Source organism: Protobothrops mucrosquamatus, unplaced genomic scaffold (genome assembly GCF_001527695.2).
Source record: "Protobothrops mucrosquamatus isolate PMUCROS unplaced genomic scaffold, P.Mucros_1.0 scaffold637, whole genome shotgun sequence".
Classification (NCBI taxonomy): domain Eukaryota; kingdom Metazoa; phylum Chordata; class Lepidosauria; order Squamata; family Viperidae; genus Protobothrops; species Protobothrops mucrosquamatus.
In genome coordinates, this window is record NW_015386929.1 from 501,750 (window position 1) to 514,646 (window position 12,897).

A 12,897-nucleotide genomic window follows, 5' to 3' on the forward strand; every position below is an offset into this window, starting at 1 on the left:
GGCATGTGGACTTCAACTCCCAGAATTCCACAGCCAGCATTGCTGGCTGTGGAATTCTGGGAGTTGAAGTCCACATGCCTTAAAATTGTCAAGGTTGAGAAACACTGGTCTAGATTAGAAAGCTGCACCGCTATGACCTGTAGAACAAGTGAACAGAATTTTCAAAGAAGCCTGCATATCACAGGTCAGGTAGGATAGACTGAATTGACTAACCAGAGGCAGCTGCAGAATACTGCACGGTCAAAAAAGTCAAGATGGCAGCTGCAACAATGAAATCAAAATGCCTTACACATAGAATAGGCAGAGCTTCAGTGGCTTGGTCATGGATGGCCTGTTGATTTTTTTTTTTTTGTTACTGTATCCTGTGACACCTCTGTGACCAAATATGACTCCTGGGCCCTGGGTTGGCACTGGTACTGGGGGCATGGGCAGGAGAACATCCAAGTCTTCCTCCCTCTCTGTTTTCTTGCATTCTCCACACATGTTTGGGGAAGGAGAATTAATGTGTGGTTATTATTCCTCTGTCAAAGATGAATGCAAGACAAAATGTCTCATTCTTTTCCCCCTGCTGAAACTGCTGGTTGCTGATTCTTTGTTGTATATATATAACATTTTTTTTCCTGAAGCAGCTACTGTGCTGCTTGAGTTATGCTAAAAGGCCTTATTGCTCCTATGGACTATGTGGTTCTTGACAGTGAACAGCAGGTCCTGGCAATGACATTCAATGGCGAATAATTACTAGAACTGAGACTGTAACTTTGGGGGGGGGGAGTGTCTTCGAGACAGCTGGTGAAATCAATGAACAGCAGACAAACAAGACAACAGTTATCATCCTGTCATCCCTTGTTTTATTTGCATTTATAAGGCTGACTTCAACTCCCCTAATGCCCGTTACTTACTCCTGCAGAGTCAGATGGCAGGAACCTCCTTGCAACTTGACTTGCCATTTAGAGTTGCAACTGACTCAGACTTGTACCTCCTGAAACTCTCCACTACATTAATTCTAATCAGATATCTCCAAATAAGTTTGAAATTAGAGAGGAGAAAAGGCCAAAGACAAAGAAGGTGAATCTACAAAAATGGCAGGGGCATACCAAATGTGGCAAATTTTCCTAGCTCTCGATTTTCCAATCCTGCCAACTATGCTGGGCAGTGGTGGAGAAAATGCTCACTTGCATAAGGAATCAAAGTGTTTGGAGATAGATACATCGGCAGGCATCACTGTGGTGATTGCTGAGCTCTTCACTAAAGAAACACAGGAAAGCCGCAAAAGTCATTGGCTAGGCATTGAACAATCACCCAGTTGAAACTTTTAGCTTCCTAATCCATGAAAACAACACATTTGGTTAACATGATGCTATACAGAGAATGATGTGGCAATCCAGGTAGCCAAATTTATGCATTTCTTTTCATGACATTAAGAATGCCATAGGTGATAAGTTGATTTTGTTCTCCATTCAGCAGTAAATATCTTTTCTGCTGTCTGTGAAATGCACAACTTTAATGTTTCCATTGTTGTCTCTTCTAAAACTAATAATGATTTTTTTGCACCGAGAGAGAGAGAGAGAGAGAGAGAGAGAGAGAGAGAGAGAGAGAGAGAGAGAGAGAGTCTCTCTCTCTCTCTCTCTCTCTCTCTCTCACTGTCTCTCTCTCACACAAATACACACATGCACACAAACACACAGACTCTCTCACACATCTGCCTCTCTGTCAGCTGAAGAAGAGTCATATTTCCAAATTTGGGGAGTGATGGTGTCATAGCATTCAAAAGTACTGTATTAGAGAAATTCCCTTTTAGTAGTTCATCATCAGCTGACCATCCTGGATGATTATGCAATGAAAGACCACAAGAACTGAATATGCTGTTACAACTTAAGATAAGTGGGCCATCTACTACTGTCAGTGACTGCACTGGAGGTACCCAATAATCCAACATTGCAAAAGAGGTTCAAGAGGTTATCCCCACCACCGAATAGGATCTGATTGATTATGTGCTATCAAGCCACTATTTAACTCTCAGTGACCACATAAGTTTTCTCCCTGATGATCTGTCTCCTGGTTCACAAATCAGTTTTGCTCCTAGTCATCCTTTTTTTTCCTTCCAATTTTCCCACCATGATAGACTTCTCATGAGAGCTAGGTCTTTGCATAATATGTCCATTGTAGGATAATTTGAACTTGGTCATTTGTACTTGGAGTGAGAACTTTTGATTGATTTCTTCAATTTTTCTTAGCTGTTCACGGTACTCTCAGAAGTCTTCTCCATCACAAAGGTTCAAAAACATCAATACTCTTTTTATCCTGCTTCTTCCAACTTTTGCTTCCATAAACTGTGTTAGGGAAAAGCAATCCCTGCACAGTTCTGATCTTTGTAGATATAGACACATTCAAACATCTGAATATCTTTTCTAAGCCCTTCACTGCTATTGTACGAAGTGCGAATCTATGCATATTTCTTGACTGCTATTTCCTTTATTGATGGTTGACCCTCGAAGGCAGAATATCCACCACTTCATTATCTTCACTACCAGTTTAAGGTTGACTTGTTATCATTAGTTGGCTTTCTTTATATTCAATCATAGTCCCTGAATTGTAGCTGGAAGCCGAATGGCAACCAGTGCAACTTAAGAAGCAGGGATGTCATATGTACATAACATGACACACCACTGCCTATGTCACTGCACTCTGGACTAGCTGTAGCTTCTCAGTGGTCTTCAAGGGCAGTTTCATATATGTGTACTCCCCTTTCCTGGAGTTGGGCTTCTATAGATCTTACTTTATATCCCCATCCCCTCCAAATCCTGCTTTGCTTTCTCAGGGAGAGTGATTCTTAGGAAAAATGAGTGAAAAATACCAAAGTATATTCCAAGATTATATAATCCCAGCAGCACCATCCATGGTGTGAAGGTCATTCTAGCTGCGTAATATATAGGAAGATGCTAGAGATGGAAAAATCTCTTTAGTGACAAAAGGAAAGTCCATAATTTAGGAGAAGGTAATGGTAAACCGCTTTGTATTTTACAGTACCAAGAAAATCACACATCAGGTAGGATCTACAAAAACCCAAATCCAGGAATAGGACTACATACTGTACATACATATTTACTTTGCTCATACCATTTTTCTGATTATTCCCCTCCCCAGGTAATTAAGTAAGTAAGTAAGTAAGTACGGTAAGTCAATTAATCAATACATGATTTGTCTAATGATTTGACCTTTACTTCCAAGAACTGGGCCATATTAACATACAGAATGGTTCAGAAATTTAGAGGACGTTAATTTTCCACTGGAAAGCTGATTATATGGAAAGGGTAGATCATCCAGAGTGCTTGGGGCCTCTGTAAAAGTCACAGGATACCTGAGAGTTTATTGAATGCATTACTTCCTTGCCGGCTGAGTCATTGCTCAGTGTCATGCCATTTAAGGATAAGTGATCTCATTTTAAGTTTTGGAAAGTTAAATTATATCCAGGGAAAAACCCTGAGCAAAATATACTAGGAAAGGTTTGTGGCCAGCCCCACAGCTAGGTTTTCCAGATTCAGTTTGCTTTTGGCAGTGACTCTGCTACTGAAATTGACTAATTCATGAACTAGAGTTGGGGTGAATGAGTTGATCAAGATGCTGGAGTTTATACTGTTATTCAGGGCAGTACATTCCCATAACAAATAGCAATCAAATTCCTGAGTTTGAATAATGCTAGGAAACCATGGCTCTGTTCACATAACAAATTAACCCGTAATTTACTGAATTAACTCAATTGCCTATATTGGCTTGATGCACTGATTCATGAACTAGCCAACATTTTTTTTATTAAATGAGCCGTACAAATTCATCTAGACATTGCAAATAAAATGCCAAACTAAGGCAGAATGATACAGGGAAAACATACTTATTTTATATTTGGAGTACAAACTTGTCAGTGCCATTAGTCTCTACAGCAAAGATTATCATATTTGAGAAAAGATTGGACAACCATTTGTCTGGAATGGAATAAAGACTCCTGCCCTAGGGCTAGGCAGTGTTGGACTAGAACAGGGGTAGGCAACCTTGGCTCTTTTATGACTCGTGGACTTCAACTCCCAGAATTCCTGAGCCAACTGGCTCAGGAATTCTGGGAGTTGAAGTCCACGAGTCATAAAAGAGCCAAGGTTGCCTACCCCTGGACTAGAAGACCTCCAAGGTCCCTTCCAGCCCTAAGATTCTATGAAAATCTATGATGTTTTTCCAGGCTGGCCTTTCAGGATTCCAAGCACTTACCTCTGCTGCCACCTATAAAGAGACTTTGTGACAAGTGACAGATAATCTAGCCCTGCCATAGCAAGATGAGATCCAGTTGCAATCCTGATTGCACAATTAAGCCTTCGCTTAACTGTATCAACTCTTATCTGCTTTGTGCTCATCAGTGGCAAAGGAAAACACACAGTGAAAGAGATTTACTGTATTCAAAGCGAAAGCAACTGTCTGACAGGAATACTGATAAATAGTAATCTGGATAAACAATCTAACTTCCTTTCCCCTTTCTGGAAAACGTTGTGTGTTTTTTTTAAAAAAATATATATATATAATGGATGCATGAAAAGCCCTTCCTCATAAAACTTTCCCATTCAACCATAGCTCTGGCTGAATATAATATGAGGAGAGCAAGTCTATAGAAACTCTATAATCTGCAGATAGCAGGGCTGTGCTATGTGCTCCAAATTTATAGGTTTTGCCTACTTGCAGAGAGCTATTTCCTAAGCCACTGCTTCCCTTTTCTAGATTGACAGTTGATTTCTGAAGTACAGGCATATACCTGTCAGTACTGAAACATGACAGAAACATGTTCTTCCTGACACACAGCTCTCATGCAGAAATCCCTTTTAAACACTTGCTAGGTGACGGTCCTTAACTTACTATTGCCTGGACCAACTGCCTACAAAGCACGTGTTTGGCTGACAGGAGCCCTGCCTACAAGCGTGCTTTTGAAAAAAAGCTTCTGGATGTGCCAAAACCCAGCCTCTGGGTGATTGCCCAGATAAGCAGGAGCGTAAATGCCCGTTTGCTTTGTCATTCTTGTTTATCTGTTTTGCTGTTGGTGATTTTCTTCTTCCTCTTACTTTCGGTTGAGTGCATTGAGAATTTTGAAACAAGCAAGCAAGCATAAATGTAACAACATTCCATAAAGCACCACAAGAAATTAATGTCTGGAGCCAATCTATATAAATAAAAATGTAAATGTTCGTTTGTTCAAAATCTTAAATCTCCGAAAGTTCTTCACCGATTGCTTTGAAATTTTGACACAACGTTCCATTCGAATACGCACGTGTTTTTATATACCTATTATTATATAGATGTCACACCTGTGAGAGGTAAAAACATGCTTTTTTGAAAAACAGCGCCATCTGTTGGACGTAAAAGCAACACACGCTACGATTTTACGATTCCATTTCAATGTTTCCGATTTACGATCCATTTACGATTTCCAAATTTCCAATTCTTTCTTTTCCATTTAACCAGACTGATCCACAGCAACGCGTGGCCGGGTACAGCTAGTTTAATAATAAACATTGATTGTTTACTCTGACTGACAGCCTTTGGAAAACAAGACAATCTCCTTCCAGGAATGTAAAAGTTAGCTCAATGATATTATAGATCAATGTTTTTCAACTTTGGCAACCTTAAGATGGTAGACTTCAGCTCTCAGAATTTCCCAGCCTTGCTGGTTGGGGAATTCTGGGAGATGAAATCCGCACATCATAAAGTTGCCAAGGTTGAGAGATACTGATATAGACTAATTATTGAGCTGCAGAATGCTCTGGAAACTACAGATAAAACAGCAAAAAGAAGTCCATCATACTTTTCCCATTAAACAATGAGCTAAATAATGGCCAATAAACTGAAAATGAATTTTGACTAGATGGAGTCGGTGAGTAATTTTGAAGTCTTGAGATTGGGGATCTAATTGAAAGCTTCAGACAAGATCAGAGACTCCCGCCCCTCAAATGGTGAATGTATAGAATGGTGTGTGGGTGCCTCTGAGTCAGTTTTTGACTCCTAGCAGCTGCCTTCGATTAGGCCCTGCAGTTTTGTTGGCAAAGTTTTCCAGAAGTGGTTTGCCACTGTCTACTTCCCAAGTCTGAGAAAGTGACTGTCCCAAGGTCACCCAGATTGGAATGGGACAACTCGCCATGACCAACTCACCATAGGATAACTCACATTAGGACAACTCACCATAGGACAATTAGCTATGGGACAATTTGACAATTCAATTTAATTATTTAAAATAAATAAAAAATATTTTACTTTTTGTTATTCACATTTCATTCTGCCCCTCCTTTTGCACCCTTTCTTTAATGATTCTATTCCACCATTTCTTTGATATTAGTTTAACTGAGGAGTCTTCAAACGTGGCCTTTTGTGACTTGTGGACTTCAGCTCCCAGAATTCCTCAGCCAGCATGCTGAGTTGAAGTCCACAAATCATAAAAGGGCCAAGTTTGAAGAGTCCTGGTTTAACTCTTTCCCACAGTGAATTGCCCTATGGCAGTGGTTCTCAACCTTTTTAATGCCGTGACCCCAACCGGTCGTAAGTCGAGGACTAAACCGGTCGTAAGTCGAGGACTACCCAACCGGTCGTAAGTCGAGGACTACCCGACCGGTCGTAAGTCGAGGACTTTCCCTGCCCGGGAGCGCCGCGCATGCGTGGTTCCGCCCCCTGCGCCGGCCGAGGCGTAGCTGGCAAGTGGCAGAGATGGAGCAGGCTGACCACCAGCTGGCCCAGCCCAAGGGAGGTAAGGCACCCGCCGGAAAAGGGGAAAAAAATGGCGGACAAAAAAATGGCGGACAGCCTTGCTTGGCGACCCCCGTGAAATGGTCGATCGACCCCAAATGGGGTCCCGACCCACAGGTTGAGAACCACTGTCCTATGGCAAGTCGGCCATGGCGAGTTGTCCTGCAGTGAGTTGGCTGTTGCAAGTTGGCCATAGTGAGTTGGCTGTGGCGAATTGCCACAGACCCCACCCAGGTGGCTTTGTACTTAAGGTGGGACTAGAACACCTGCTCTCTCTGATGCCTTAATCCCTACATCAAACTGACTGTGTAGAACCAGTTAGTAAAAGTAGAAAGTCTCAATCTGGATTTGTCATCAGAAGAGAAAGCGATTCTGGTTTCAAGACACTTTCAGTTCTGGCTGGCTTAGTTTAGTGATCACTTTACATTAAAATACTGTATTGTCCTCTGCTTCCACTATACGGTCGTCTTCCTGCAGAACCACATCTCAAACATAATTAAATGGAAGTACTGTATACCCCCTTACATTTCTTGGAACAACTCTCTTGGTCTGATTCTACCCATTTTTGAGATCTTTGGAAAGGGAAGTCATGGGATCAGATTGTGGCATTGAAAATAGCTGATGCTAAAGAGACGTCCTCTCAGCAAGGGCGTCTTCAGTTACGGGGTTTTCCCTGCCTTTCTAGGGGCATTAACACTGCACTCTGGCCTACTTGCAAGATGCTCTGCTTTACCCAGACGTAGGGGTTTGCTTAACAAACTTTTTGTGCATATCCTTCTATGCTTTTTATTACACTTGCACTTAAAATATTTCTTAGCTCAGTTCTGTAAACTACAGTAGTATCCACAGAACCCAACACTTTGTCAAAATGACAAAAGCAGCCCTGTGCTATCACAATAGAATATCTGCCCTTTTTGGACATGGGTGTCACTTCCTAATGTACCTACATAAGGTGGATCTTACTGGTACATTGCAAAGATGCCACACAGGTTTTCTCATCTGCCTCCCTGCAGGGAACTGCCCTTACAAAAGGCAACACAGATAGTCCTTGCTTAATGATCACAGTTGGGACCAGCACACCATCACTAAACAAAAATCATGTAATTTCATTGGATATTAAACCTCACTTCCACCAAGATCACTAAGAGAATCATCCACGGTTGATAAATGAGACATCACACACCTGTGAATTGTGATTTTACTGCAACCTATCCAACTTATTCTGACTCTGCTTGTCAGAAGCCTGCTATGAAGTGTGCAAATAGCAATCACATGACTGCAAGACACTGCAATGATTGTAGACATTCCTGGTTGAAAAGTGCCTGAATCTTGCGTGGTGGCGCAGTGGTTAGAATGAAGTATTGTAGGCAAACTCTGCCCATAGCCAGGAATTCAATCCTGACCCGTTCAAGATTGACTCAGCCTTCCATCTTTCCAAGATCAGTAAAATGAGCCAGATTGTTGGGGGCAATATGCTGACTCTGTAAACCACTTAGAGAGTGCTATCAAGCATTACAGGGCAGTATATAAGTCTATGTGCTATTGCTATGCTGTGATGGTGAGGACTAGTTTTAAGGTTACTTTTTTTCATGCCATCATAACTTTAAATGGTTGTAAATAGAGCACTTGATAACTGAGGATTACCTATATATTAATCCAAACAGCCCCCACAAGTTTAGATAAATGGGGAGACTGCAAAAACAAAATTCACTAATAGAAAGCAAAATACTTTCATCACTCTGAGCAGGCACTGCACAGAGGAGATGGACATGGGATTAGAGGGAGAAAAACAGAGGGGATGGTCATTATAATTTCAGGATCAAAGCTATAGATTTTGGATGGTTTATCAGATAAAGGCCTGGGACATAGAGTGTGGTAGAAAGTCTGTCCCCATTGCATAGATTTCAGGTGTAACTAATAGTAAAAAACAAATCCAAAGCTGTCAGCTGTCAATTTTTTTGAAGTCAGTTTCTTTATAATACAATTTCATAAGTAATTTTCCCCCTTTAATTTTCAGATGATAGAAGGATTAAATGAAAAGTAGTGCCTACACCTCCATAACTTTAGTTTAAATATGGATATTATCTATATAAATAAAAATGTAAATGTTTGTTTGTTCAAAATCTTAAACTCCGAAAGTTCTTCACCGATTGCTTTGAAATTTTGACACAACGTTGCATTCGAATACGCACGTGTTTTTATATACCTATATTATATAGATGTCACACCTGTGACAGGTAAAACATGCTTTTTTTGAAAAACAGTGCCATCTGTTGGACATAAAAGCAACACACGCTTTTACCAGACTGAGCCACAGCAACGCGTGGCTGGGTACAGCTGGTAATAAATGAAACAGGAAAATAATTCTTAAAATGAGCCCTTTCATAACTTGATTTTTTTTTCTCCACATATTCACCATTTATGCCATTTCCCTCTAGCATTGAAGATGCTACCTAGTTGGGTAATGAAACATCTGCAAGAAAACAACCAAGCTCAGAGAGCATCACAATCAAATTTGTTGTACATTTCTGCCATTGACAGACAATCTTCTTAAAGCCATCATGAAAGAATTCCACACTTTGTCTCTTCCACCAGGTCTTGACAGTCCTTTCTATCTCTTCATTTGAGTGAAGCAGATGCCCATAAAGGCGGTTTAAAAAATGGGAAAAGAAAGAAATTATAAGGTGCCAGGTTTGGACTATTTGGTGGATGGGTAATGCACACACAACTTTGCAATTGCCTCTTGAGTGACTTACAAAGTGAGGTTTAGTATGCTGCAGCACAATTTTTTTCTATACTTCCAAACTTTACTTAATCCTAGTTTCAGAGTTTTGAGCATTGCAGTTTAATGTTCTTTGTTGATAGTAGTGCCAGGTAAAACAAAAAAACCTCTATGTAAATAAAACCATCTGCATCCCAAAAACTATAACTTTTAAGTTTTCCTTTCAGTCTCTGGCTTTGAATTTTTTTCCCCACAGGTGATACTTTTTTCCTGATGATATTCCATGGACTGACAATTTGTGATGAGTCTCTATTTTGCTGGCTATCATAATTCTGCTGTGAAGAAATTCTTTATTCTCATAGCATATGTGGTGGAATCTGATGCTGAGATGTAGGAGGGAGGGTTTTTTTCTTCCCAAGGAGCTAAGAGGCAGATCAGTCTTGAGTCCTTACTTTGCACAAAGAGGCCCAGAAGGGATCATCCTTAAATTTATCCCATACTTATTCAAAGCGTAATTGAGTCTGTCAGGATTCTTGTCTATGGCAAACAGCAATAAAGAAACTACTCTGAGCAATTCATCTTGTTGTTCTTAGTTTCTTGTGCCTAATAGCATGACAACTGCTTGCAAATTTCAAATTTTTAAGGTTTCAACTCTGTCACGGCATGCAAGGGACCCATCTTGCACAAACTTTTTGAATTTGACAAACATCAACACTGTGTTCCACATATTTCTGTGAAATGCCAAGGTTGCCAATAGTTTCACTTTGAGTGATTGCCCTTTATCAGTTCATCAGCTTTTCTTATATGAAACTTATTGATTGTTCTCTCTGATTCACCATCTATAAGTACAGCAGTACATATTATTTCACGTCAACACAATAATCAAGATAAACATTCTGCATTCAGTGCTGAATGCAAGGACTCTTTCAGCAATCAAAATTTCAATCAGGATGCACTGCTTAAAGTACGCTGATGACTGACTGCAGGCTTCTGTTGCACAAACCATGGCAACACAAACTTTTTCAATAACAACTTCAGATTAACCGAGGTGAAAGAACAAATGCTAAAGAACACATAGGAGTTTCTAGTGCATTGCTGTTGCCATATTTTGGCAATTTGTAACACTCAAAGCACTTTTCATTCAATCATCATATTATACTGTACTCACAGGAATGATATGTATATTTTTCATCTCTTAATTAGATTTTTCACACACACACACACACATATATATATGTATGTATGTATATATATGTATGTATGTATTTGTGTGTATGTAGCATGATATAATAATCCCGTAGCATGATATAATAATCTTTTTTGAAAAGGTAAACAGGAAAATGAAGTGCCCTGCCCCCAATCCCTCATGCAGGTTCCTCATGTGCCTCTTGCACCAGTAAAATGAAGCTACACACTGATGCTCAAGAGTCAGCTCATTTCCACTTCTTAATGCAATTAGCTCAGTGCATTAAACTATAATAAAGGTGCTCAAGGGTTGGCAAGATCTGGGAACTCACACATTTTGTGCATCCAATCTTTTTGGCAGGAGGGACTGTTTCCCTGGAAGACAGTTCTTCCATGGACCAGGGAGGAGGGGAAGGAGGAGTGCACCACCTAGATTCCTTGTATGTGCAGTTTACAGTAAGGTTCGCACTACTATGAGAATTTAATGCTTGAGGATCCGAAGTGGAGCTGAGGTAGCGCTGGAGAGTGGCTGCAAATACAGGTGAAGCTTTGCTTACTCACCCACCACTTACCTCCAGCTGTGCGGCACAGTTCCTAACAATTCCTAATGGTACTGGTCTGTGGCCTGGGGGTGGGGAACCCCTGTTATAAACCAGAACTATGGCTTGTTCAACAGAGCTGTAACAAACTGTGGCATAGTACACTGTGTGAAACTAGTCCATATTCACACAGCTGCTTTGCCCTGTTTCCCTCCTGTTCAGAGGCACAGGAATTCATGCTGTCATATATCTTGTTTGTCCCCATGGAGCAGAAGTCTCTACTGTACTATTGTACTGTACTATTGTACTGTATTATTGTCCAGGGAATTTTAACGTGCAATATTTTAATATTTTAAGGGCCAGGATTTGTAGTTCTATCAGCTGAAATTCCAGCCCTGACCATTATGATCCACCATGTGAAAAGTCTTTTCCAAGTGGCAAGCCCAACACACTTGTTATTCCATGCATTATGATTTTTTTCTTTTTTATTGTACTCTTGATCAATAGATATTTTCCCTCTGTTCTATGAAACTGTCAGTCGGTCTACTAATAATCAATCTCCAAAAGATTATGAACTGACGGTAAATCAACAACAGGTCAATACACGTTGACGACCTAGTTTGGATCTTGTAAAACGTACGAATTCGTAACCCAACGGAGGTTATTCAATCGTCGTTCTACGTAAGAAATAATAATCTGTAAATCGTTTTAGACCTTACAAGAATGTCCTCCTATAATATTAAATATCTAAACTTGCAAAATTCTCTGGTTGGGTCACACATTTTGCTAAATCATCCTGTGATTTGTTTGCTTTGACTTCAACCTCACATAACCCATATAATCAATTGAATGAATAATGGTTAAAAAAACTAAGTCATTGGCTCATCTTATTAAATAGTGGATGCAAAGTAGTAAAATATCAGTTACAGAACATCATGGATCAGTCTTTTCAGATGACTGTAAATATTAAAAAATGCATGCATATGTTTTCTAGAAACAAACATTTAGCAGAATTCTGGAATATACCTGTATTCTAGTTTACACACACTATAAAAATAACTAAAAACTAAACAATTTCTTACTCTTTTTTCAGAGAATATCTCCATAATATCTGAGCTACAGAAATATCAAAGGCTGACCATAACTGTTTTATTGCACAGGATCAGTAGAGAAAAATATAATAAGCCACTAAAGATTAATATAACACTCAACCAACAATGTCCAGACAGATGTGACCAGGAAATCCAGAGGTGTCACTGGAGGCTTTGTATGTGTCTTAATCCTTTTTTTTAATCACAGTAATGAATTGTGTGGAAAAATCATAGATTTTGTTTGTATTAAGTTGAAACCCCAGTGTTGTAACTGTTATGGCAGGCTGAAAGGAAATAATTCTGCAATCTCTTTGACCTTGTTCAGTGCAATTTTTTACACGTCTACCTGGAATTCAATTTTTGTTGTGGAAAATGGGTTTTGACCAAGCGGAACAATAACAGATCCATGATGATCATCTGTGCAGCCCAAATTCTGGCAATTCGCTGCAGTCAAAAAGAAAAAAAGGCAAGTTATTTTTCTTCATTTTTCTCAATTTTTGTGCTCACCCTCACACAGCATTCCTACTGTGGGCAATGTATGGCAGAGAATTAATAAAGCGAAGAAACTGCAAATATGTCATTTACATGTTGC